This window comes from Sphaerodactylus townsendi, linkage group LG11 (genome assembly GCF_021028975.2).
Source record: "Sphaerodactylus townsendi isolate TG3544 linkage group LG11, MPM_Stown_v2.3, whole genome shotgun sequence".
Classification (NCBI taxonomy): Eukaryota; Metazoa; Chordata; class Lepidosauria; order Squamata; family Sphaerodactylidae; genus Sphaerodactylus; species Sphaerodactylus townsendi.
The window spans coordinates 57,444,116-57,466,130 of NC_059435.1; the positions used below are offsets into that span (position 1 = coordinate 57,444,116).

At 41.9% G+C, this 22,015-nt stretch overlaps 1 protein-coding gene across 1 annotated transcript in view; it reads right to left on the reverse strand.

Moving 5' to 3' along the window:
* The window catches only part of ARHGAP21 (Rho GTPase activating protein 21), a 60,287-nt gene extending 49,834 nt beyond the window's left edge, over positions 1-10,453 (reverse strand). Inside the window, exons 1-2 of the mRNA XM_048510492.1 lie at positions 10,271-10,453; positions 6,247-6,271 (exon numbers count right to left, since the gene is read on the reverse strand). The gene's annotated coding sequence lies outside the window, so the exon portion shown is untranslated. The remainder of the gene's footprint in view (positions 1-6,246; positions 6,272-10,270) is intronic.
* Positions 10,454-22,015: the final 11,562 nt, after the last annotated feature.

A 22,015-nucleotide genomic window follows, 5' to 3' on the forward strand; every position in this document is an offset into this window, starting at 1 on the left:
GCCGTCCCATGCCTCAGCAGTTGGAGCCATTGCTGTCGCACCCCTCAACCCCAAGGTTGTGTGCGATGGAGCTGCCGCATGCCTCACTGGCGCTCAGTGATTGGCTAGAAGTTCATCGTCGCCACTCAGCCAGGCTCTTACTCAATTATACATAGAGATGTTGTTGCAGTGTGGAACATCCCCTTCTTTCTGACCTTTACACTCATTGGCTGCATGAAAGCAACATAGAGGCATAAGCCTTAAGCCATATGTATGGTAAATTACAGGGAAGAATTGTAATTTCCCATGTTATGACCTGGTATCTTCAGGGGTCTTCAGAGACCGTGGCAGTGCAGAGCTGAATGCTGGAGCCAGCTAAGCCGAGCTCTGCACTACCTTCAAGTTCCATGCGGACTTTGGAGGTGGCACACGCGGCACAGAGCTGAGCACGTAGCTCAGCTGAGCCAGGCGTTTAGCTCTGCATCACCTGCTACCACCAAGATCCACCCAGAAAGTAAGGGAGAGGGAGAGGGAAGGAGAAAAGGTTTTTAATGCTGAAAAAATTATTATTCAGGATCTGCTTTTCAGCTCCCTTAAATTGCTGACACTTTCTCAGGAAAAAAAACCCTGAAAAATATCAACAATGTATTTTGGGTGGGTGTGGTTTTGCCAAACAACCCCCCCCCCCATCAGCTCTCCTTACAGCTGTGAAGAACAGAATGGTTGTTGGCAATGCAATGGAATGACTTCCAGCGCAAGCCAGAAATAACATCACAGCTTTGCAGACACCAGAGACCTTGGCCCACATTTACTGCTAGTAAGTTCATCCACCCCGTACCCACTGGTAGTCAGGAGGTATATGGCAACTTGAGGCAAGGACGATGCTATTAATGATAGGAAAATGTTCCTCTACTGTGCCACATTTTAAAGGTGGGGAAATCTGTTCCATGGACTCATTGAGACAGGAGCATACTGCTATATTTTATATTTAAATTTAAATTGTATTTAAATTAATTTGGTTTTAATTATTAGATTGTGATTATTTTAATCGTTTTATCTTCTGGACACCGCCCAGAGCCCTTTAGAGGTGGGTGGTACAACAAGTTTAACTAATAAATAAATATTTACACTTGATAGAAATCAGCAAGCAAATAAAAAGATTTCTGGTTGCCGAACCTTGGCAATCAGGAAATAAAACAAAACCTTCCCTCTTTTATCAATTCAAAAGGGACCAGACACATTTTTAGAGTAGCCCGCCCATATTTTAAACTGGCATTGCTTGACTATAGGAGTATGGGCATCTATAGTTAGACACAAAATGTAATGATTTAATTTCCTAGGGGATGGAGAAGCTACTAAGCAGTCTGTAAAGGAGAACAAATTGACTAGAGCAGAAGTGAGGATGAGGCTTAGCGGCTCACATGGCATCAGCAGTGTTCACCAATACAGGGGGAAAAGAGGAAATTGAAGTGATGGTTGTTGCTATGGATACAGCTACACAAAAAATCAGAAGGCAAATGGGAAAGAACCGGAGTATCAGACCACTGAAGATAAGTGCCAAAAATATCTTGCAGGGATTAGATTCTCTGCTAGAGTGACCAGAATCTCTTCTGCTTATGTAAAAAAAAACCTACATATTTTTCTAAGCTTATCTGAACTGCATCGATGGATCATATAATCCCATCTCACAAGCCACACCTCAACCATCCATCTACGGGGGGAAAGCATAAAGAATAGTTCATCGTATTTACACGAAATAAAAATTATCCATATATTCAGGTCCGGACAGAGCACTGTTCCGATAAATTATTAGTTTTCACCATCATTACAAAAAGCAATTTCAGAAAGCTGCTTTCTAAAATTTAGTATTCAACAATCAAAAGGCCAACTCTAGTATTACAGAAGATGGTGTTTTACCTATCCTATGTAGTAGTAATATGCTTATTGTCTTGGCCATAGGCCTTCACAATCTCCTCAAACACAGCATCATAAAATCAAAACATACACAAAAAACACCCCATGTATACCGACATAGCTAAAATAGACTAAATTAGTACTAATATAAATATCCCTATTAAATAATACAATACAAAATAATACAACACAAATCATTACACCACACTTAACTTGATTCTTCTTGCAGCATGAGCAAAAAATGCTACTCAATTGGTAATGTATGGATCGCCATCAGATAGTAGACAAATTAATTTCCCAGTGTTATCAGTATCCCCCGCAATAGGAAAAAGTCCTTTAATATATTTGGTCCTTATGTCATCATAACGAGGACACTCCAGAACATAGTGCAGTGTCCTCATCTGCATCACTACCACAGAAACATTTGTAGTTAGGTACCAGCACATTTCTACATCCTTTAAATTTAAATTTGGTATGGCATGGAATCGCAGGTTAGTAAATGCCATTCTAAAGATAAATGTTTTAAATTATAATTGGGGAGAAAAGCTGGGTAAAAATGAATGTTCTAAAAATATAAGTTGACAAATTCTCTAGATATGGTGATCTAATATGATCCTTCTTAAAAAAGTTTAAAGAAGGGGGCAACTTTGGACTGATTGATTCGATCTCTATTAATGCATCCACATGAAAGATCCAGTCCCTCAGATCTGTTCCCTGACTACCACTATTGAGAACATCATTTGGTATGGAATAGTATGTTTGAATAACCTCTATCCTATGTATATATTTTGAAGACACGCTTCACAAAACATTCATTTTTACCCAGCTTTTCTCCTCAATGATAATCCAAAACAGTTTTCAAGATTCTCTCCTTCACCATTTTATCCTCACAAGAATCCTGTGAGGTAAGTTAGCTGAGTGTGTGGAGATTTGGAGCTGGGTCTTCCATATTCTACTTGTCACTCTAACCACTATGTCATGCTGCCATAACGCCCTCAAGAATATACACACTAACATGAAGTTGGAGAATTCATTGGGTGTAAATAAAATTTTATTTTGTAAATGACAAGAAAATGGACGATGGCATTTATCCGTCAATTAGTAGGACAAGAACGGTCCTCTTGCTGCAATCACATCAGCATAGCTGCATTTGTACATTACTGCCACTACTAAAATATGAAAGAGATCATCTAAGCCTTCATGGTGTTTCCTTCCCACAGTTCACATTAAATTGATGTTCTGGCTATTTTCTTCTAACATACATACCTCCGCCACAAATCTCAATCTATGATCCGTAATCAGTGATAGTTCCTTCAGAGACAGGCAGGAAATTAAATATCAAAGCTGATGCCTTAAAAAACACCTATTTCAAGATATTAAAATTCTCTAAAGAAAACAACATCTATGCCTGTGATGAGGGGACCATCAGATAGCCGTTCTAACCTGATGTTTACTTCATAGCTTCTTGATCAACACACAAGCAAAATTATTAATACAGGATACCATTATGACGTCATAACCAGTTTGGAATTGGCCTGAATGGGTATACCAGAGGTGCAGGCTTCTGTTTTCCAGTGTGACCATTACCCACAACACAAATATATGCCATGCCCCCTTCTCTTGCCCTGGCCCTTGATTTTCTGTCATGGCTTTGGCCAACCTTCCTCTGCCCTCACAATGGTGCTGGACCCACAACCAGACACCCTGGCTCCCACTGGCTGCCTGGCCCTTCCACCACCAGAACCAATCAGCTCTTTTCCACTCTGGTAATCTGAGCACCTGTCTTATCTCTTTCCCCATTTCTAGCCCAAACCCCTTTCAAGCCTTCTTGACACCTCTGCTTTTTGGGCCTGACTCCCCCCCCCCCCCACTCCAATGTCCACTGCTGTCATTCCCAGTATTGGCACCTGCATCCTGCCTCGCTCAGTGTCTGGATTTTCTGGAGCTTTACTCACTTAGGGAGGTGGGGCTTGCTCCAGGGTCCCCATGGTTAGTGGGCCCTAGGCCACTGCCTCTTCCCCAGATCCAGGGTCTCTAGTTTGGCCGAGGCCTCTCGGGTCCCTTTACGCCCAAGTGGGCTCCCCTCTGCGCCCATCTCCCAGGCAGCAGTTCATACCACCACGGAGCCTCTCTCTGCCACTGCAGGCCTGCCGCTCTCTCCATTTCCTGCTCTTCAGGGCCGGCTCAATTGTTGCCTGCTGTTCTCTGAGTGGGAGTTCTGCCAAATGGGGAAAAGAATCCAGGGAGGGTGTCCCCGAATCACTATAGGACCCAACCCACATCTCTTAGCACAGGTCCCCAACCTTTTAAAACTTGCAGGCATATTTAGTATTCTGACACGGCATGGCGGGCTCAGCAGCAAAATGGCTGCCATAGAATGGCTGCTGCAGAAGGCGGAGTCAGCCAAAAAAATATTGTCACAGCTTAACTTTAGTTATGCAGTGAAGAATCTTGTGTTGTGGCTGCCGCCACAGCAACATTTAATAATGATCTGCACAATCAATCAGATCCCCAATAGTAACTCAAAAGCCTTGCTGGGCAAAGGCCCCCTCCACATATGCAGCATAATGGACTTTCAATCCACTGTGCAGCTGGATTTTACTGCACAAAATAGCAAAATCCACTTGCAAACAATTGTGAAAGTGGACTGAAAGCGCATTATTCTGCATGTGCGGAAAGGGCCTTACAATCCCAAAGCAAACTACTACATCTTCATAGCTAGCAGGTGGGTTTTTTTAAATGTCAGCAGTTTCTGAATTTTAAAAACAAAGTTAAAAATGTCTGCTGTCAATAATTTTGGGGGGATCTTTTTGCAGATCCCTCTATTTCCAAATAAAGATATGAAATTACTGACTAGTGTTGGGGGAACGACAAGTACCCATTACATTTCCACTACCGCTTTCAATACTGAGTTTGTAGTTTATGGTAACACTTATAAGACAATTCAAGAGGAGCTTAACCAGACCATTCTGTTGCCAACAAATAATATCACTGTGTTTGTACTATGCTGCCTTCATCAAATAATCCCATTTTTCCATTCTAATTTGTGTTGTCAGTTTGCCACTAGATGGCTCCTTTGCATATAATTTAAACGGTGTCACAGAATAAATTCACAGATAAGAAACAGATATAGGAGGGATCCTAGATTAGCGGCAAAGAATCTGTTCAGCATACAGATGATCCCAAGTTACCCCCCCCCCCCCCCGCACCTCCTGTTAAAAAGATCAAGGAATGGGTCAGGTGAGTGACCTCTACTAGAAATCCTGGAAAGTTGCTGCTAGTCTGAGTAGACGCCTTGGAGCTAGATTTTTTTTTATATGTGTGAGCCAGATTATTCTGGTTCCTAAATATACAAATATATTTGTATATTTAACTTTTGTAAGTATACTCTCTCTCTCTCTGCTCTTTATCCTTTCTTCTGCATTACAGCAACACCAAAACTATCCCAGCCTTTCTCAAAGCAAAAAGGACTTTTAAATCCCCACAGGCTAACTGCATATATATACCCCAAACATTCCCTTCTCTCTGGACACAGTGTGTAACAGACTTCCCTCTGTGATACACCTCTGAAGATGCCAGTCACAGATGCAGGCGAAACATTAGGAACAAGATCCACCAGACCATGGCCCACAGCCCGGAAAACCCACCACAACTAATTGCAGATTGTTTGTGGATCTCTAATCTTTCAGTCAATTCTGATGTCTTGTCTAGTAGACCCAGAATAGCAGTCTCTACCCTGAGGTTTCTGGATTATGTATCTGGAGAGAGCCTACATTACAACTTGTGTTCATCCCTGACATGACACTGATTTATTACAAGTAGCAATCGGAGCCTTATAAACAAACATAAAAACCCTATTTGGTTCTGCTATATCTTGATATGAACAACTAAGTTGTATTTTAATCTATGCTTTCAATGTACACAAATAGCATACTGCTCACATTTTACAATCAGAGTACATTATCTCTTGTGTTCAAAAATGGGTTACTGTTTGAAAATATTAGTAGTTGAAAAAGAATTTACAATTGCTGTGACAGGAAATACCTAAAATTCCTCAAAAGAACCATGCATGAAGCAGAAAGTTGAATACTTTGTTCTTAGGCAATAATTTTTTATCATAAAATATATTGTATTAGTTTCCTACTTTTCAACCAAATCTATATATCTTTGGATTTACAGATAAGCAAACCTATGAGATAGATCTATAAAAATAGTAAAAATACTAATATTTAACAGTACCACAATATGAACAAAAATTGAAAAAATGACCTGTTTTTATGACCAGATTTATGACTAAAAATTGTAGCTTTAAAAATATTATTTTTTAAAAAACAAGAATCGTGAAGAACATACCACTTTTGTTTCCGTCCTCTTTATCCTACAAAAGAAAAACATAAAAATCCCACATTACTATACTAGAAAACATAACTTTTCCAATGCATTTGTAACCAAGGTTTCACAACAGTTCATTCCAAAGTGGCCCAGAGGTGCTTAGGCAGTGGCAAAGTGACCTGATTTGCATGTAACAATGATAATTAATTTTGATATAGTGTTATAATTGCATCTCTAATCATGTATCAATTTGATAAAACTAAAAGGTCAAACGAGGAAACAGCTATTCTAAATATGTTTTCTTGCAGCTATTTGTGCTCCAGTTCACTGTTCACGTTTGGTTGTTAATCATCTTTACAACTACCACTGCTGTTTATTTTTTTTTAGCTCTGCCTGTGTTGCTAGGAGCTATAAAATGAAGAGAAGCAGCACTGGTACATACTAACCTGCCAACCTGCTCCCAGCTGTTAAGAGTTGAAAATCATACACCATCTAAGTGTATTTTGTACTACTGATTGGTTTCACAACAGCACAGGTGTCAAACTCGCAGCCCTCCAGACGTTAGGGACTACAATTCCCATCATCCCCTGCCAGGATCATGCTGGCAGGGGATGATGGGAACTGTAGTCCATAACATCTGGAGGGCTGTGAGTTTGACACCTATGGTCTAGAGTCAACTTTGTGGGATTTAGGCAGAGCTTCTGGAATAGCACAAATACCAGAAGCATATTTAGACAGCCGCTCATATGAAAATACAACTAGCGCCACCGAATCCTATCAGAGACAATATATTCCAAGGGCCATAACGTTCTTAATGTTACCTTTCACACAGTGCTCTCTAAGGAAAGTTATGCTTCCTAGGATCATCATCAACTTATATGGATGGCAGATGCAAATCTCAGTGGACTAATAGCCAGAGGTGAGATTCAGTCGGTTCACACCACTTCGGCTGAACCGGTTGTTAAAATGGTGCTTGTAAACAACCAATTGTTAAATTACTTGAATCCCACCGCTGGAACCGGTTGTTAAATTATTTTAATCCCACCACTGCTAATAGCTCTGTGAATGCAACCACGGGACAACTGAGAATTTAACTTACTGTACATATACTGCCCTCTGTTTTCCCAACAGTACATCCATGTGGTGCGGTGGATAAGTGTCAGCCCAGAATTTGAGATTCAGGTTCAAGTCCTCAGTGTGCCAAGGAAGCATGCAGAGTGACTTTTGGCCAGTCACACTCTGATTCTAATCTACCTCACAGGATTGGTGTTAGAATAAAATGAGGAGGAGACAAAGCAAGCCAAGCGTTGATAAGTGTTCTTTGGCTGTAGAAGCCAGCCCCCAGATTTAAATTTCAGCTTCCAGAGTTATGTCTGGCCATATTTTCTCATTGTTGCTACCACAAAAAATACCACTGAAATGTCTAGGGCCACGGTGACATGGTAGCTAGGATATGTCAAGTCCTCATGTAAGCTACTTTGAGTCCCCATTGGGGAGAAAGACAGGGTATAAATAAATAAAAAAGAGACTGAAGATTAGGCCTGTCCAAGGGAATCACTGGGCAAAGGGATTTTTAAAAGACGTTACTTAACGGTCTGATTTGAATCAAAATATACCGTTTGTGACAGTATTTACTGCTATAACCACTAGAAAAATCAGAACTGGACATGCTGCAATCCACTGCTATTCCTTGTAAAAGTGGACACTTAAATTGGATTTAGGATGTGAATGACCGGGATGTGAATGTAGGAACTTCCATATTCAGAGGCAGAAAATCCCTGAATACCAGTGCTAGGAGCGGCAGCATCTGGGGAAGACCTTTGCCTGTATCCATGTTTGTTGGCCCTCTAGGACAGGGGATTGCAACCTGTGGCTCTCCAATTGGCCATGCTGGCAGGGGCTGATGGGATTTGTAGTCCATGAACATCTGGAGAACATAAGAACATAAGAACAAGCCAGCTGGATCAGACCAAAGTCCATCTAGTCCAGCTCTCTGCTACTCGCAGTGGCCCACCAGGTGCCTTTGGGAGCTCACACGTAGGATGTGAACGCAATGGCCTTTTGTGGCTGTTGCTCCCTATCACCTGGTCTGTTAAGGCATTTGCAATCTCAGATCAAGGAGGATCAAGATTGGTAGCCATAAATCAACTTCTCCTCCATATATCTGTCCAAGCCCCTTTTAAAGCTATCCAGGTTAGTGGCCATCACCACCTCCTGTGGCAGCATATTGCAAACACCAATCACATGTATTTAGCGTGTGAGAAGTGTTTCCTTTTATTAGCTCTAATTCTTCCCCCCAGCATTTTCAATGTATGCCCCCTGGTTCTAGTATTGTGAGAAAGAGAGAAAAATTTCTCTCTGTCAACATTTTCTACCCCATGCATAATTTTGTAGACTTCAATCATATCCCCCCTCAGCCGCCTCTCCAAACTAAAGAGTCCCAAATGCTGCAGCCTCTCCTCATAGGAAGGTGCTCAGTCCCTCAATCATCCTTAATCCTTGTTGCCCTTCTCTGCACTTTTTTCCTATCTCCTCAATATTATCCTTTTTTGAGATGCAGCTGACCAGAACTGGACCTGGTACTCCAGATGCGGTCGCACCACTGCTTTATATAAGGGCATGACAATCTTTTGCAGTTTTATTATCAATTCCCTTCCCTAATGATCCCCAGCATAGAGTTTGCCTTTTTTACAAGACCATGCATTGAGTTGACATTCCCATAGAACTATCAACTAAGGCGCCTAAATCCCTTTCCTGGTCTGTGGGCTGATGTACACTGACCCCTGTGGCCATGTATGTAGAAGTTTGGATTTTTTGCCCCTATGTGCATCGCACTTTACATTTTGCTACATTGAACTGCATTTTACCATTTCTGAGACCCACTCACCTAATTTATCAGGGTCAGCTTGGAATGCTCTTCATGATCCTTTGTGGTTCTCACCACCCTACATAATTTGGTATCATCTGCCAAACTTGGCCACCACGCTACCACCCACCCCTACTTCCAGGTCATTTTATGAATAGGTTAAAAGGGAGCACTGGTCCCAAAGAACGGATCCTTAGGGGACACCACTCCGACATCTCTCTCCATTGTGAGAACTTCCCATTTTACACCCACTTTCTTTGTTTCCTGTTTCTCAAACCAGTTTTAATCCATAGGAGGGACTTCCCCTCTTATTCCTTCATTGCTCAACAGTCTCTGGTGAGGAACTTTGTCAAAAGCCTTTTGGAAATCCAAGTAGACAATGTCCACCGGTTCACCCCTGTCCACATGCCTGTTTACACCCTCAAAGAACTCTAGTAAGTTTGTAAGACAGGATTTGCCTCTGCAAAAGCCATGCTGACTCTTTCTCAGCAGGTCTTGCTTTTCTACATGTTTTATAATTTTAGCTTTAATGATAGATTCTACTAATTTACCAGGAACAGATGTCAAACTGACTGGCCTGTAATTTCCCGGGTCCCCCCTAGATCCTTTCTTAAAGATTGGTGTGACATTGGCTATCTTCCAGTCTTCAGGGATGGAGCCTGATTTCAGGGATAAGTTGCATATTAAAGTGAGAGCCGCAGGTTGCCGACCCCTGCTCTAGGATAATAGTCCGGCCACTGTGTGAAACAGGATGCTGTACTAGATGGGGCCCTGGTCTGATTCAGCAGTTGTGTTCTGACATTCAGACATTTCAGTATTTTAGAGGCACTGTGGCTGTTTCAGCCTATAAATGCAACAGTTGTAATTAGCTAATTCCAGTACGTTAGTCGTGCTTCACCCAACCTTTTGTGTACATATGTGTTTGACTGTTTGCAACAAATTATGGTTTTAAGGAAACAAACTGAACTGTTGTTTTTGCAAAACTTACTCCCTCAAAAAAGGGGGCATAGGACTGCAATAACACAAGAAAGCTGTTTGTCGTTTCCAACATGTCCATCACCAAGTTGGAATGACTTCTGAACGGTGAAGAATGTTCTTATTGTGGTACTGGTGCAGTGTTCTTCATTACATTCATAGAAATATATCTACAACCAAAAGGCAGTGAGCCGTTTAACTCACCTTATAGGAAATCTGAACAGCAGACTCCGGGGGATAAACAATGAAATGCCTTAAGGTGAAGCCAAAGCCATGCTTCGTTCTTTGTAAAACTACCGTTTTGGGGCCAGGCCAAGAGAACGTTTCTTCATCCTCCGATGGGGATACCACTTCACTTTGTTCCTTTCCATCTTTCTTTTTGGACACCTAAAACAAAAGAAAGCATGCAAAAAGTTGCCAGACTGAATATTTAGTTTAACCATTTCCAACATGCCTTTAGTTTAACGACTTCCAACATGTTATTGTAAGCAACTTCATTGTACGGGCTGATCAAAAGACTCCTGCTAATTTTACACACAAACATAAGAGCAATGCTGGGTCAAACCAAAAGCCTTCTACTCCAGCATTCTGTTCACATAGTGACCAACCAACCAAAGGCATATCTACCGAAAACACCCACCAGACGAGTGGCACTTGGGAGCCGGTACCGTTCGCAATCTCCATATGGAGACTTCAAATGGGGCGAGCTGGCTGACTGTACCCCCCCCGTCCTTTCCACATGGAGGTCAGGTGTCGGACTTGCCCCATCCTCCTCTCCACATGGGTGGGGCTGGCCTCACACCTAATCTTCATGAGTGCGAGGTATCAGGGGCCCGTTGACTTGGATTCAGCTCTAAGCTGCAGCAGTAGAAATGAATTCAAGCCTGGCCCCAAGCCATACTGGGACTGAAGCTGGCTGCTCTGGAACCTCTAGTTTTACACTGTTGGCTCCTCCGCCAAGCTCCACCTAACTGGAGGCAGAGCCCAACTGTACAAAGCTAGTGGGACTGAGAGCAGCCGGCTTCAGTGTGAGCTCACCTGAGGCCAGGCTTGGATCTAGCTGTAAACTGGAGGCTGCAGCTCAAATGGGCCCTTGCTGGTCCCATCGCCACATGGAGATAGGGGTAGGATGAGCCTGGCTGGCCCCTTTGGAAATTACAAATGGGGCCAGCCCTGCTCACTGACCTTCAATCATGTTCCTGAACGGAGAGTTCCTGATAGAAGTGCGGGGTGTGTGTGTGCGCGCGCGTGCGTGTGCAAAACATGCCCCCAGAAGTAGAACCTGGGGCTCAGACCCCCTGCCCCTCTAGATGTGCTAGTGCAACTGGTACCTCTAGAAAGCCCACAAACAGGAAGACTGTAACAACAGTATCCGGCCTGTGCTCCCCAGCAACTGATCTGGTACTGGAGGAAGTAGATATCCATCACAATTAGTAGCCCTGTTCTGCATGAATCTGTCCACTCCCTTTTAAAGTCAATTTTCAATTCATAAGAGGATCTGTTCTTTTATACCATGACTCTGAAGTTTGCTCAGGAGGCTTTGGTGAGGGACTTTAGTCAAAAGCCTTCTGGAAATCCAAATAAACAATAGCTCATTCCTATCCACATGTTTGCTGACACTTTCAAAGAACTCTAAAAGGCTACCATGACAGGATTTAACGTTTTAGAGTTTTTTGAAAGTGTCAATAAACATGTGGGCACTATGGATCAATGAAATAGAGTACAAACTTCCAATTTTTTATTTGATGTCACCCAATTCCCCTCCTAACTGCAGTGGTCAACTCAAGTGACTGTTATCAATGCAGCACCCATAATCCCAAGCATAATCTTTTCAACAGTCAAGTTCCAAAAGATTTCCTAGAGAGCCGTCAGGTAATATGGAGGAGTTTTAAATAGTTAACAAACTGTTACAGAGGCTCAGAATTAAGCTGTTATCTTATCACCACCCTCTTTGATTTTAATAAATACAGGTTAAAATATGTTGGAAGACCCCGAGAGAAAGGGAAATATCAAAAGGGCGGAATTCACTACTAATGAATCTTTTTCAGTAGTCAAAAGATATCCTTCTTCCTCACTTGATCAATGGAAAAGCAAGTAAGATACAATCCTAAATGTTTTGTATTCAAAACAATGTAAAGCATTTAACAACTAAACAAACGAGGAGTTAGGAAGTCTTTTTTAAACAGGTATTTCATAGTGAATCAGAGAGAACCTAATTGATTTTTTCCCGTGAAAAGAAAGCAGAGATTCACTGTTCAGCATAACTAATTGTTCTTTGGATGTCTAAAAAAAAAAAAAGATTTAGATTGACTTTTTTCTCTAATCCCACCACCATGTTTGTAAAGAAACATTCATTGACAAAGTTTAGTTTTTGTTTTGAAATACACTGGACATGAACTACATTGATGTACTTTCTTGCCACACTATTTGTTTATTGGGGGGGGGAGGCATCATCAAGTCAAAGGTTACTTTTTTTAGTCACAGAGACATTTAGAGGTAGTTTGCCATTGCCGACCTCTGCAAGGGCTGAGAGAGTTCTGCATGGGACCTGTACCAGACCGCCAACCTCCCAAGCAGGATGCTGCGTTCAATATTAATCTTCAAAACCTGATTTGCATCTTTCCCAATCCCTTTCTAACCTGACCACAACAGACAGGGCAGGGGCTTCACCTCCCTAACATCAGCCAATGGGAGCTGACAGAATGTTGTTGAGGGAGTCAGTTGGAAAACAGCAGTTAAGAGAACTGGAAGGCAGCAGTTATTGAGTGGGGGGAATGTCTGGCTGAGTGAATCTGTGAAGATGAACTGCTTAGAGCAGAATGGAAAGAGTCAATGTGTAATAAAGAGTCCCAGATGCTGGAACAGGGAAACAGTTGGAAAGTTCAATGGGAAAAAAAAACCTTTCTAACCTCTACCTGATCAACTGCAGTGTTACCTTCAAAGCAGAAATAAAATTTAACTAGTTTGTTCAATCTGTGGGCAGGTTCCCACAAGGAGCACACACGCGCTACAAATACCTTGCAATAACATTTAGTTTGGATTATTCGGGGAATAACTCTCCTAATAAGATAATCCGATATTTAGAAATCAGAAACCCAGGAAGCAAAATGGGCTTCCTACAAAACCCAGCTGGGTCAAGGGGCATGAATTCACTTTACGACATACTTCCTCCAAGGCACTGAATGGGAAAATAAATCTGGCCAACTATGAATCTAAGCAACTACTGAAGTCACCGAGCACTTTAACAAACCCTCAGGGGCACTCCCTTGAAATAGTAGGTTAAGAATTTATTAGGTTGCATACTGTGAAAACATAGTAAAACTTACCTTTCTCAAGAATTCATATAACCAAGCCCTGTCTATATTCTTAAGAAATGCCCCATCTTGTAAGAAGAAGGAGGCATGTGAATAGTAACAAAGTTTCAGCCTGGGGGCTGAAAGTAGAAAAAATGTGGAGAAAGAGCAGAGGTTTCTTTTTCGCATGAGTTTGCCACAGTGGCAGAAACAGTACTAAAGGTCTCACTGGAGCAGCATTTACTAGTGGAGACATAAATTGTAGCCAAACTCCTATCTATCGAACATGATGGGAAAGGGCGCATTGAACATTCAAAATCAAGCCTTCGGTTGAGGCAAGAGGAGAAAAATAATTCCTTATAGTTGAATCCCTGTCAAAATTTGACTGGAATAAATGCAGTACCAAGTGGGTGGCTATCATGTACATGTAATGTTGAAAACTGTTTTCTTGAGTATTCTCAAAAGCTTACCCCAAAGTTAACCCAATTAACACACACACACACACAGCCATAGCTTTACATTGGCCCCTTCCGCACATGCAAAATAATACACTTTCAATCCACTTTCAATGCACTTTGAAGCTGGTTTTTTACTGTGAGGAATAGCAAAATCCAGTTACAAACCATTGTGAAAGTGGATTGAAAGTGCACTATTCTGTATGTGCGGATGGGGCCATTGTTTTTATTGATTTTTTAAGAGCACAGGTTCAGAAATCCACTCACCATGGCGGTCCCCCCCCCCCCCCCCCGCACACCCACCCACCAATAACAGCTTGTCGCTGCAAAGGGAAATCATTCTCACAGTTGTGCTTTGTTTCTGAAACATCACTTCCCTCACCATCCCAAGACACCCTGGAGTATGACACAACATGGATAAGTCCAGAAAAAAGATGAGGGACCGGGTCATTACTACCGTGTTTTCCCGAAAATAAGCCCTATCAGGATTTTTCAAGATTTTTGAAGGAGGCTTATATTTTAAGCTCCTCCAAAAATAAGCCCTACCGGTAATTACAGATCAGGATGGTGTGATCCAGCAGGGTGCTCCCTGCCAATGAGGACACGGCTTGCATCACACATGACAGGGAAGCAACAGGGCTGCCAAGAGCCCGCCTTAATTAATTGTGAAGGTACCGTATTTCCCGTAAAATAAGTCCTACCCTGAAAATAAGCCCTAATGCATCTTTTGGTGCAAAAATTAATATAAGACCCTGTCTTATTTTCGGGAAAATGCGGTATCTTCAAACTTTGCTTTGGGGGGCACACTGAGCACCTTCAAAGTACAACATATCAGAGGCAAGAACCCAGTTTTCCCTTACGGGAAAGTGTAGGATCCTGGTGGTCACAAATTTGAAGATCCCCCATAATAAAAGAATTAAGATAAATTAATAGCAGCTCAATGGTGACTAGTCGTGATGTGAATAACACTTCCACATTTGGAGACCATACTCTTCTACATAACAAATACCATGGACAAAGTACAGGGGGCAGCTGTTTCATCACATAAACTATCGTTTCCTTTTCCCCCCTCGACATTATATTAATCAGTTACTAAAGAGCTTCTTTCCATACTGTAGGTGTAGTTTCCTTTGCAGAAAACACAAAGAATACAAGGTGAACATTAAGAAACTGCTCTGAGACAATGGGACATTTGATGCAGGTACTGCAATGGTGGGCCTTAAAACACAAAGATCTTTGCTGCTTGTTTCATGCAGAACAAGAGACTAAGTTTAAAAAAATAAAAACAGGCTTGTTGCAAAAGTGCAACTAGCTGAATGACCAAAATTTATTAGAATGTCCATCAAAGTAGTAAGAATCAGAATATTTTAAAGCCTCATTAAACCATTGTTTTTGGCTTTGGCAGACATTATGCCAATAGATATAATGCCCAATTCCTCATAAAAAACTTCAGACTGACTGTCCATTTTCCACTACAGCACAAAAAAAAAACAAATACAGAGTACAGCTGAAACCAAAAACATGCACTCACAAAAAAAAGATTTGTCTCTTTAGAACATAGGTGTCAAACTCATGGTCCTCCAGATGTTATGGACTACAGTTCCCATCATCCCCTGCCAGCACAGTCCATAACATTTGGAGGGGCGCGAGTTTGACACCTGTGCTGTAGAATATACAAGCTGCCTCCAAATTGCAATCTACCTGCACTTCTTGCATTTAAAGGAACTTCTTGCTTTAACAGGGCACATCTATAAGAAACAAGTCACATATTACAGAGTAAGCAGATTGTGTCCCATATAACAATCATACATGTAGAATTGCCAATTTCCAGGTAGCACCTGGAGATCTTCTGCCATTACAGTTGATTTCCAGACAACCAAATCAGATTCCCCAGAGAAAATGGCTGCTTTGGAAGGTGGATGCTATCACATTATATCCTGCTCCCTTCCCAGCCTAGGTCCTCAAAATCGCCAACTGTTTCTCAAACCAAAAGTTGACAACCCTACATACAAGAGTTGTGAGTTCTAAAGTCCATTGCTGGAAAAATCCATGGGAGTGCATGGGCCAAAATAGCATATCTCTTGGATCACTGAAAGTCAGGAAAATAGTATGAAGGCTATAATATTTTTAGTTGCTCCTTCTCCACATGTACCATAGTTACAATCTGAATAGCACACCACACATGCAGCAATCGAAAAGAACCTCTAGAATTCATGTGACTGTTACATAGAACGAAAGATGGGGATTCCAGACCCAATCTCTGTACAATATAATATATGAATCTGAGTTATATACATATAAAGTCAAATGAGAATATGATCTTCATTTTCACAGAAATATGTGGGTCAAGTAACATTCAAGTGCATAAATCCAGTCATTAAAACTAATGATTCCAAAGATTGTGTAACAGATTTACTAACTTCCCAGATTTCCAAGAAGCTACATTACACACTAAAATTCCAAACATTGCAATCATTTAATTTACAAAACTCTTTACAAACTAGACAATCAAGAATATAAGATGTGCACAATACTGAAAGTTATTCAAAGTTCAGCTCCTGCTGTTACAATCAGATCTCAAAGTATAGAACTACAAATGTGCCTTTTTAATTATTAGTAATGAAACCAGCCATAGTGCAGATTGACTATCCTATATTGCTATGCTAACAGTGATGCTAATAAGTACTCATCTATCCATTTGGTTTCTCATGTTGTATCAGCCCTCACATATATACAACATATTTGGGTTGAACAAATTTTCCATACCCGTTCGCTCCACGGTTCCTGCATGCGAATCGCCATCAGCGGTGTGGTAGATACCAGTTGCAATGGCAAGAGCATTGTTATCTCAAAACAAAAAAGCCATTTCATGTTATCCACTGAACCACCATCAAAAGAAATCTGCACCCCAAGAATAAAGCCTGCTGCTATTAATATTAAGTACGTGACTTCGCAGCTGCTTATCTAACCCATGAATAATCTGGTCTGTCCAAGGTCCCCTTCAAAAGGAAGGTTTTGAAAAAGGAAAGCAGGAAGAGGTACTGTACATGAAATATAAGCAAGCGGGGAGGGGGGAAAAGCAGGAATGAGGACAGGAGGAAGAGTCAGCACAAGGAGGAGGAGATTCTGATTTGTACAGACAAGAATGACTTGCTGAGAACAAAGTTCCTGCGTGCTTTTGCTCATGAACTGAACAAAAAGTGATTACCGTGTAAAAGCAATTCATGCACTACTCTGTCATTTCCTAACGGAGGTCTTCTCAGAGGGAAACTTACTTCTGCATGAAACAACATCGCTTCTGTATCCTGAGCAGGGCCTACAATTTAGTGAAGGAGACCAATTTAAACTACGCAATGGAACATCGAAAATGGTGGCATTTAATTTCGTAATAGGAAACTTCTCAAAAATACAGGGAATGGTTAAAAGGTAGTTAAAAGAATCAGACAGGGCAAATCTCCGCAGGGGGCTTGACAATTATTCAAAACCACTATAATAAAATCTCAGCTAAAAAAGTGTCCCAGATATTAGGGAAAGGTCCAAACAAGGCCAAGGGATGTCGGTATGGTCAACCTGCAAAGTCAAAAGGTCTTGGCCAAACAGTCAGCAGAAATATTGGCAATGCAAATTTAAGGCAACAAAAATTGAGTGTGCTGAGAAAATAAAACAAAAACAGATTCTTTAATCAATACAGAATCATAAAGCCAGTGAGGGAGGGGGTTGAATTACTTCACTAACAGAACAGGTACTGAAGACTGAAATACTATAGAGAAGTTAAACAAATTCATTATTACACAGGTCTTCATTTCTGAACATACCAGTACTTGAACCAATTGTTGGAACCAAGTTGATGGCACTTACTTAATGTTTTGAATTCAATGGAAGTGGGTGATAATGGTCCCAGCTTTGAAAGCAAACGAAGACAAATTGTGGAGAAAGAGCCAATCAACAACAGGTAGCTATGGCAGCTGAATGGGATCTGGTATGTGAAAGGGGCCATGTCCCAGACACTGGAGGAACCAAAACATGAGGCAGAGATGTTGCCTTCAGCTGTTCTTGTGGGCATCATTGTTATTGCTTCCAATCCATATAAAATTACAGCTTTTGCCCAAATTAGTGACATGAAAATACAACATCCCTCAGCTGCAAATGCTATGTTCATGCAGTGTATTTTCATATAGTTTCCTTCTAACACCAGAGTTCATCAACCACAGTTGTCTTCCAAGTTGTCTCAGGAACCAATATGGCAAAACAGTTCCATACATCTTCAGGATTCCACCATTGCTACAGTAAAACTTAGAGCATGACTTCCCACTGTGACTCAAGAAGAAGCGGGTGATATCAGTTAAGGTGTCTCTACCATGCTGTAAATCTTGGAACACTGGGAGACCTAAGTTACTACAATTTGGTTTTATGTCTAAGCTACAGATCTGAATGAAAAGTAGTCCTATAAATGAAAACTGGGATCTAACCAGGCAAATACACAATTCCTTTTTCTAGCTGCAAAAGGACAGAGCCACAGAAGGAAGTAGAGGAGAAAATGGAATGGAATATGGCAAACTTCCAAGCCTCTCAGGTATTTGCACTTGGCAGGAAACACCTTGCACTGAGATGGAAAATATGCCAAAGGCTACCATACGACAGCAAAGAAGGACTTTGCCTCTCAGTTAAAGAAGCAGTGGCTTTAAATTAACCTTAAATAAAATGTATTCTGAACTAGGCCTAGTGTATATTTTAATGTCAAAGGTTTTGGATTAAGAATTCCAGAGGGGTGTCTATTTTAGTTTGTATCTTACAGGTTAACAATGTTTCATTCCAGCATAAGCTTTTGCAAACCATAGTTTCGGGCTAGGTTGTCTTCAGTATGCAGATGACACCCAGCTATATCTGCAGGTGGGCAGCCAGCCAGATACCACCCCAGTGATACTGGCCAGTTGTTTGGAGGCTGAAGCAAAATGGCTGAGGAAGAGTCAACTAAGATTGAATCCATCAGAGATGGACATCCTGTGGTTGGGAAAAGATGTTTCAGGATCCGAGTGACAATTACCATCTCTTTATGGCGCGCAATGAACACCGGCACAGAACGTCACGGATTTGGGATGGTTCTTTTTCAGCAGAGACACAGGTTACAAAGGTAGCCAGAGTGACATTTTTCCACCTGCATCAGATTCAGCACATGGTCTCTTGCCTGCCTTGTCCTGACTTAGCCACTGTGATCTATGCCATGGTCCCTCTCAGATTAGACTACTGTTAACTCACTCTACGTAGGGTTACTGTTGAGACTGACCCAGAAATTCCAGCAGGTACAGAGCATGGTGATGCAAGTCTTTAAGGGCACCCCATGGAAGGCACATACCCAACCAGTCCTCCAACAGCTGCACTGATAGAGTACTGGGTCAGATTCAAGGTTTTGGTATTGACCTTTAAAGCCCTAAACAGTCTGGGTTCATTATACTTGTAAGACCGCCTCTCCCGATATACCTCACAAAAAGTGTTACGATCATCAGAAAATAACTTACTGATGGTCCCTGGCCTCAGCCCAGCAATATGCTCAATCTAGTGAAACCCGGGGCCTGTGGGATTTGCTACAGCTCTGCCAGGCTTATAAGACTGAGTTGTTCCACCAGGTTTATGATTGAGGCAGAGGCGTAGCTCCAAGGGGACAGGGGGGTGCGCGATGCACCAGGTGCATGCCCCTGTAAGGGTGTGGCAGAGGCATTCCAGGAGGGGCATTCCAGGGCGGGACGTGGGCGGAGGACGCACCAGTGCACCGGGCGCTTTCCCCCCTTGCTACACCTCTGGGTTGAGGACAGTGATAGTTTCCATCTAGCTGATCTTCCTCTCCTCTCCTCTTTCCCATCACTTCCCTTTATGTTTTTCTTTTAAACTTTAAAAAAAACTGTTATTCCCTTTTAATATTGACTTTTAGCTGTTATACTTTTAGCTTTGTTCCCCCTCTTACATTCCCGTCATTCTAAATATGAGTATGTTTTTGAAACCATTGGAAGTTTTTAATGCTGGTAAATCTGATAATTTTAACTGTAATTGTGTATTTTAATTATGCTGTAAACTGCCTTGAGCCTAACTTGGTCAGGGGTGGATGGGTTAGAAATCTAATAAATAAATAAAATCAGCAAATGGGTAAACCCAAAATGGCATCATCTTGCTTTACAAATAGAAGTTCAAACTTGTTCTCTCCTCCTCCCAAAATTAATAATGCAAGAAATGATGATTACTATCCCTGGAAGGTACCCAACAAAACAAGGAGACCACAGTCATTTCTAGTGGTCCATAAGAACATAAGAACAAGCCAGCTGGATCAGACCAGAGTCCATCTAGTCCAGCACTCTGCTACTCGCAGTGGCCCACCAGGTGCCTTGGGGAACTCACATGCAGGATGTGAAAGCAATGGCCTTCTGCGGCTGTTGCTCCAACAGGTTTTGTTCCAAGAAAGACCAATAAGAAAGGTGAAAATCTATTGACATGATACAAAGCAATGAGAGAGATACTTTGTAGAAACCATGAATCTAAATATTTCTAAGTCTCTGCAAACAGGTATGCATACCATATATACTCGTGTATAAGTCGACCCGCATATAAGTCGAGGCACCCAATTTTACCTAAAAAACCTGGGAAATTTTATTGACTGGTATATAAGTCGAGTGTGGGAAAGGTCCATCAGGAGGCAGGGTGCTGAGCCAGCAAAGGAGCCACAGATGGAGGAAAGGAGTGCCCCAGAAGCCTTTGAAGGCTTTTTAAGGAGGGGTGAGGCTGGAGCATTGCCCTTTTAAGAAAACCCGAGTGGCAACTTCCCTGAAGCCAAGCTTTAGACTTAGAGCCTGCAAGAAAGAAAGCGTGAGTTAGTGAGGGGGACGAGGCTTCGCAACTTGTGAGTAAGTGCTGCAGCTCCGCGGGGGGGGGGAACCCGCGTATAAGTTGAGGGGGGCATTTTTCAGCCTTAAAAAAGGGCTGAAAAACTCGACTTATACACGAGTATATACAGTACTTTTTGACTTCTGGGCAACAAATGAAACTGAATCAAATTGTACCAGAATTACTGGGCTATACAAACACTTCGGCAGCAGTCATATGCTCATTACATACTAGCTCTGTACACAAAGCTCCTCTGTATGTCCAGTTCATTTGCACAGAAGGTTATGACATCCCACTGTGTGATCACTGGTTCATGAACATGGTGTCCAGGTATGGAAAAAAGCAATCCGGCACGTTCAGACACCAGCTTTCGCAACCACAGTGATTCTACTCAGACTTCTGATCACTTAAATCGATAACATGGAATTTGAAACTTGGTTCTGCAAGCACTGCAGTCCAGCTATACATAATATTAGCAAACTAATACCAAACGTTCAAATCTGCCTTGAAGCGTCAAGCCCAGGAGAAGCGCCTTTGGAGCTGAGCATCTGTCACTTTGCTGGCAGACCCTTTAATGCAATCCCAGCTTGAGGAGGAGAAGAGGGCCAACATTCAAAGGAAAAGCGTTCCTGAGAAATCTTTATTATCCTTGTGCTAGAAAGTGAAATGATAGAAATTTAGATGGAAGCCCCGCAAGTACCATATCCTGCTCACCCTAGAATCTGAGACGTCTTACAGATTTAAATTAAATCTTACCAGCCATGTTATAATAAAAGAAAGGGACGGCAATCCAAGGAGGTGGTGATGGCCACTAACCTGGATAGCTTTAAAAGGGGCTTGGACAGATTTATAGAGGAGAAGTCGATCTATGGCTACCAATCTTGATCCTCCTTGATCTGAGGTTGCAAATGCTTTAGCAGATCAGGTGCTCGGGAACAGCAGAAGCAGTAGCAGGCGGCCACTACTTTCACATCCTGCATGTGAGCTCTTAAAGGCATCTGGTGGGCCACTGTGAGTAGCAGAGTGCTGGACTAGGTGGACTCTGGTCTGATCCAGGAGGCTCGTTCTTATGTTCACCTAGAAGTAAGACTTCCTGAATAAAACAAAACTTACTTTTGAGGGGATCTGATTACAATTGCTCTCTAAATTAGTGCCCCATTAGCGAAGCCATTAAAAATATCCTTTTGCGTTTTCCCTGTTCTAATATTACACAAGATAAATATTTGCAAGCTAAATCAAAATGGAGAATTAAGATGGAAACAGACTTAAATGTATGAAACAGTATTTACTGTTAGAAATGCAGGGATTGCCCCCTCTGATCTGGAGAAACC